The sequence below is a fragment of the Eumetopias jubatus genome, unplaced genomic scaffold (assembly GCF_037043125.1).
Source record: "Eumetopias jubatus isolate StellerSeaLion01/CBP00866 unplaced genomic scaffold, mEumJub1_p1.0 scaffold_7, whole genome shotgun sequence".
NCBI classification, from domain to species: domain Eukaryota; kingdom Metazoa; phylum Chordata; class Mammalia; order Carnivora; family Otariidae; genus Eumetopias; species Eumetopias jubatus.
In genome coordinates, this window is record NW_028274813.1 from 116,850,796 (window position 1) to 116,856,531 (window position 5,736).

General features: G+C 53.1%; 1 pseudogene; it reads right to left on the reverse strand.

The window, feature by feature from the left end:
* LOC148163972 (acrosin-like) overlaps nucleotides 1-5,736 on the reverse strand; it is a 240,030-nt pseudogene that overhangs the window by 93,670 nt on the left and 140,624 nt on the right.

The following is a 5,736-nucleotide window of genomic DNA, read 5'->3' on the forward strand; positions in this document are numbered from 1 at the left end:
TCTGGTGAACCGGGGCATTGTGCTGCTGGACACCACAGGACCTCTTCTTCAAAAAGCCAAGACTGTTAAGGTCAAGAAATGTAGCTTATTTTCCAAATACATAGGAAACAAGCACAGAGGGTTACACATAATTATGAGGTGGAGGAATATGTCCCAAAAGAACAAGGACAAAACTGCATCAAATTGCTAAATGAACAGAAATAATCAATATGACTGTTATAAATTCAAAGTAATGGCTGTAAGATATTCATGGGATTTGAGAAAAGTCTGTAGACTCTCAGTCATACAAAGACAGAACATATTGAAAAGAGACCCAGACTTAGATAAAGAACTCAGTAACTGAAATAAAATACAGTAGAGGGAAGCAATAGCATATAAGATGAGGCAGAGGAATGGATCAGGGAGCTAAAGGAGGATTAATGGAAAACAAAGATGAAGAGCAAAAAAGAAAGAAAATAAGAATAATAAAGTATATGACAAGGTGAAGGGAACTCACCGTATCATCAAGATTAATAACATTCACTTTATAAAGAATCCTGAAGGAGAGAGAAAAAGAGGGGCAGAAAATTTATTTGAAGAAATAATAGCTGAAAATTTCATTAATTTGGGGAAGGAAAGAGGTATCCAGATCCAGGAGGCACAAAGAAACCCTCCCCCCAAAAATCAAAGCAAGGAGGTGCAAACAAAGACACCTCATGGCAAAAAGTATTGATAAAGTGAGAATTATTTTAAAAAGCACTAGAAAGGAAACTTACATATAAGGGAAATGACATAAAACTATCAATAAATTTCTTAGAAACTTTGCAGGCCAGAGAGGTGTGGCATGTTACATTAAAAGTGCTGAAAGATACAAGAAAACTTAAAACAATATATTTATGCACACAATATAGGAGCACTGAAATACACAAAGCAACTCTTAAGAGCCATAAAGGAAGGTAATCAGTAATACAATAGAGGACTTCAAGACCTCACTCACATCAATGGATAGATTATCTAGCCAGAAAATCAACAAGGAAACAATGACTTTGAATAACACGATGTACCAGATGGACCTACCGGATATATTCAGAATATTTCATTTAAAAAATATTGGAATACACAATCTTTTCCAGTACATGAGGCATTCTCCAAAATGGATCCTACGTTAGGCCATAAAAAAGTCTCAAATTCAAAAAGATTGAAATTGTATCATGCATTTTTCTCACCACAATAGTATGAAACTAGGAAGCAATTGCAAGAAAAAAAGATGGAAAGAGCACAAATACTTGGAGGCTAAATAACATTCTACCAAATATTGAATAGATGAAACAAGAACTAAAAAAGGAAATCAAAAAAATATATGGAGAAAAATGAAAATAACCCACAATGATCCAGAATCTTTGGAATGCAGCAAAACAATTCTAAGAGGAGACATTATAACTATACAGGAATACATCACAGAGCAAGACAAATATCAAATAAAAAACAAAACATTACACTTAAAGGAACTAGGAAAACAAAAAGAAAAACCAAGCCAGTAGAAAGAAAAAAAAATAAAGATTAATCAAAAACAAATGAAATTTAAACTAAAAAACAAACAAAACCCAAGAAGACCAAATTAATGAATCCAGGAGCTGTTTTTTTGTTTTTTTTTTAAATTTTTTATTGTTATGTTAATCACCATACATTATATCATTAGTTTTTAATGCAGTGTTCCATGATTCACTGTTTGTGCATAACACCCAGTGCTCCACGCAGAACGTGCCCTCTTTAATAGCCATCACCAGGCTACCCATCCCCCCAACCCCCTCCCCTCCAGAACCCTCAGTTTGTTTTTCGGAGTACACCCTCTCTCATGCTTGGTCTCCCCCTCCGATTTCCCCCCTTTCATTCTTCCCCTCCTGCTATCTTCTTTTTATTTTTTCTTAACTTATATTGCATTATTTGTTTCAGAAGTACAGATCTGTGATTCAACAGTCTTGCACAATTCACGGCACTCACCATAGCACATACCCTCCCCAATGTCTATCACCCAGCCACCCCATCCCCCCCACCACCCCCACTCCAGCAACCCTCAGTTTGTTTCGTGCGATTAAGAATTCCTCATATCAGTGAGGTCATATGATACATGTCTTTCTCTGATTGACTTATTTCACTCAGCATAACACCCTCCAGTTCTATCCACGTCGTTGCAAAAGGCAAGATCGCATTCCTTTCGAAGGCTGCATAATATTCCATTGTGTATATATACCACCACTTCTTTATCCATTCATCTGTCGATGGTCATCTTGGCTCTTTCCACAGTTTGGCTATTGTGGACATTGCTGCTATAAACATTGGGGTGCACATCCCTTCGGATCCCTACATTTCTATCTTTGTGGTAAATACCCAGTAGTGCAATTGCTGGATCTCCCTTGGGTGGGCAGAGGGGCGGGCCCTGGTCCTGCTGGGCTTCACGCTGAGGATGCAGAGAGAGGACTGAGGGACCCTGGACCCCCGCCCAGCCTCAGTCTGGAAAGGTCCGTGGCGGTGGAGGGGGGGGGGTGATGGGAACACATGGTGAGTCCTGACTTCCGCATCCGGGTCTCAAAGACCCTGGATGCCTTGGCAGAAGGAGAAGGGCCTCCCTCGTTGGGCAGAGGGGAGGCCTCATGTCCTGCTGGGCTTTACGGTGAGGATGCAGAGGGAGGAGTGAAGGACCCTGGACCCCAGCACAGCGTCAGTCAGGGAAGGTCCATTGGGGGGAGGGGGGCTGATTGGAACACGTGGTGCGTCTGGACTTCTGAGTCCGTGTCTCAGAGAGACTGAGGTGAGGCCCTGATGAAAGGAGCAGATGCTCAGGTGGGCAGAGGGGAGGGCCCTGGTCAACCAGTGCTGGGGGGGTGGCTTGGGGAGGCCAGGGATAAACCCCGCAGGAGGACAGAGGGGAGCCCTGCAGAAGCCACCCATGATGTCAGTCTAAGGAGCCCTCCCTGGGCGGGATGGGGACACGTGGCCAGTGCGGCGGACTTCTGCATCTAGGTCTCCCGAGAACCTGGGGTCCATGGTGGATCGAAGGAGCAGGGCCACCTTCAGGGGGGCAGAGGGGCAGGCCCAGGTCCTGTTGGGTTTACGCTGAAGTTACAGAGGGAGGACTGAGAGACCCTGGACCCCAGCCCAGAGTCAGTCCCTAGAGGCCTGAGTGGAGGACGGGGACACCCCGATTGTGTTCGTGCATGTACTTGTGTGTCCCCCACTCGCCCATCCGGGTGTCCCAGACACGGGATGCCCCAGTGCCCAGGAGCCGATCCGCAGGCAATAGGGACAGGCGGAGGCATAGGCACCCAGGGAGTCCTGGTGGAGATCAGAAGAAGGCCCGAGAGACCTAGACGCCCCATCTCAGCCTTGGGAAGCCCTGGGCTTCGTGGCCGCACGTGTTGGCCACAGACTTACCCCGGTGGGGTCAGGGCAGGGAGGGCCTTGGTGATGGCAGACCAGCTTGGGGACAGCAGCCAGAGCAGCCAGGGACCTGCCAGGGCTCGAAGCGAGGACCCCCAAGGGACTCCCCAGGGAGCCCGCAGGACTGCGGGCCTGATTCAGCCACGGGAGACTCCTGGGATGGAAGAGTCCACACAGTGCGTGGCCACTTTGGCCTCAGGGCCTCTGAGAACCCCTGGCCGTTTGGATGGAGCCCTGCCTCGAGTATGCGGGTGGGGGGCGGTGGCCCACGTGTTGCTGGGTGGAAATACGAGGACTGGAAGGAGGACTGCGGGATTGGGGACAGCGAACAGATTCGGTCCCGGGAGGCCCCGGGGCCAGATGGTCACCTAGGGCGTGCCCTGACTTCCCAGCCACGTCTCCTAGAGCCTGGGGTCTGGGTGGAAGGAGCAGGCTTCAGGGCCGCCCAAGCTGAGCCCGGTCCTGCCAGGATGGAAGGGGAGGATCAGAGGGAGGACTGACTGGGCCGCAGTACAGACAGGCCATGGAGGAGGCCCCTTGTGGAGGAGGAGCCCATGCCTCCTGTCCGGGGGTCCACATCTGGCTGTTAGAGCCTGAGGGCCTGTGGTGAGAAGGAGCAGGCCTGGGGTGGGGCGGGCCTGTGTGTGTGTGTGAGGGTGGAGTGCGGGATCGGGGGGGGCGGGGCACGGGTCCGGTTGATAGGGTGAGGACCCTGGGGGAGGACTGGCCATACCCCCTCCACCCCATCTCAGCAAAGAAGCCAGGGCACTGGAGTCTGGCCAGGCCCGATCCAGGGAGGATCGGTCAGCGGGGGCCCAACCTGGCACGCATGCTCGCTTGTCTCATGGGCCAGAAGGCGGGAGTCCTCGGGGAGCTGAGGTCTTGGTCTGAGGGGCACATGCCTTCTGTCTCACGTTGGGGACCTGGAAGAAGCACAGGCCCTGGCAGGAAGAAAGAAGATTAGCGTCCTGTGGGCCTGAGGGCATCCCCACCCCCAGGACAGAGGGGCCTGTCCCTACGACCAGCCCTTTGGGATCTTGCCGGGGGCTGAGGGGGTGGATGGAGACGTGGCCGTGGATGAGGACGTGCTGGCTCTTCACCCTCTTCTCGGAGCTCTCAGGGAGGTGAGGACCATGCTGGGAGAGGTCGGGGTCAGGTCATCTGGGGAAGCGCACCTGGGAGACACACAGGAGTCCCTGCTCCTGCCAAGAATCAGTGTGGGGACACCCGAGGGAGGAGTGAGTGACTCCCCACCCACCCCGCGGGACCAGGAAGGGATGGCCCAGAAGTCTGTGCAGCCCCTACCTGGAGGCCCTGGGAACCCTGGGTGGGGCCTGTCAGGCTGAGTCCCTCCTCCTCCCCAGATCCTTCCTCTCAGGATGGAGAGGGCCCGGGCCTGAGGGTCTGGACTCGGGTAGCAGAGGAGGCAAGTGCCCTGGCTCTGGGTCTGGCCTGATGGTGGGGGGCAGATGAGAAATGAGGGGATGCCTCCCACAGCAGGATCCTTAGGGCCCAAGGCTACCCTGCCGCTGCTGCCAGCCATGAGGAGACGGGCGATCGGTGGGCCAAGTTATTTCTCCTGACTTTTCCTTCTGGCGTCTCCCAGAGATGAGGCCTTGGCACCAGGAGGGTGGCCTATGGTCAACACAGGGAGTTTTCCCAGTCCTTCCGTGGGGTCAAGGTATAGATGGAGAGGTGCGCCCATCCCAGCACAGACGGCACCCGAGCTTGGCCGTCCCTGGGATCCCGAGACGAGCCCTTAGACCTCTGGCAGGCGTGGGCAGAGGTGGGCCCCCTGGCTTACCTTCTGTGGGGTCTCAGGGCTGGGCGGTCTTGCTGTGACCCTGTGGCCTCAGGCTGCGGGGGTGCGGCCCAGGCCCTGCCAGGGGAAATAGCAGTCCCCTGAGGGGCCAAGGAGGGGACCAGCCAGCTTGGACGGATGGGGACCTCACAGAGTGTGCCCCAGCCCTCCTGCCCCACTGGGGGCCGTGGGCCGTGCTCTGTGTCTGCACCCCGAAGTGACTCCTCCTTTTCTCCTCCAGGGGCTTCCAGAATTCAGAGTCGAGGCCTAGGTCTGAGGCAGGAGCCTCTAAGGTCCCAGAGCAGGGGAGGTGCAGGTGAGGGCCAGTGAACAAGGTGAGTTTCCTGCTCTGAGCATGGAGCCAGGGGCTCGCCCGCCCCCCCCCCATAGGGGACCCCTCAGCACCCAAGTCCGATGCAGCGCACTGTCAGCTCCAGGACTTCAGGCCTCTGCTGCCTGGGCTGCACCCTGAGGAGCCATCCCACCTCTTTCTTCAGGTTCAGCTCGACACAAACACC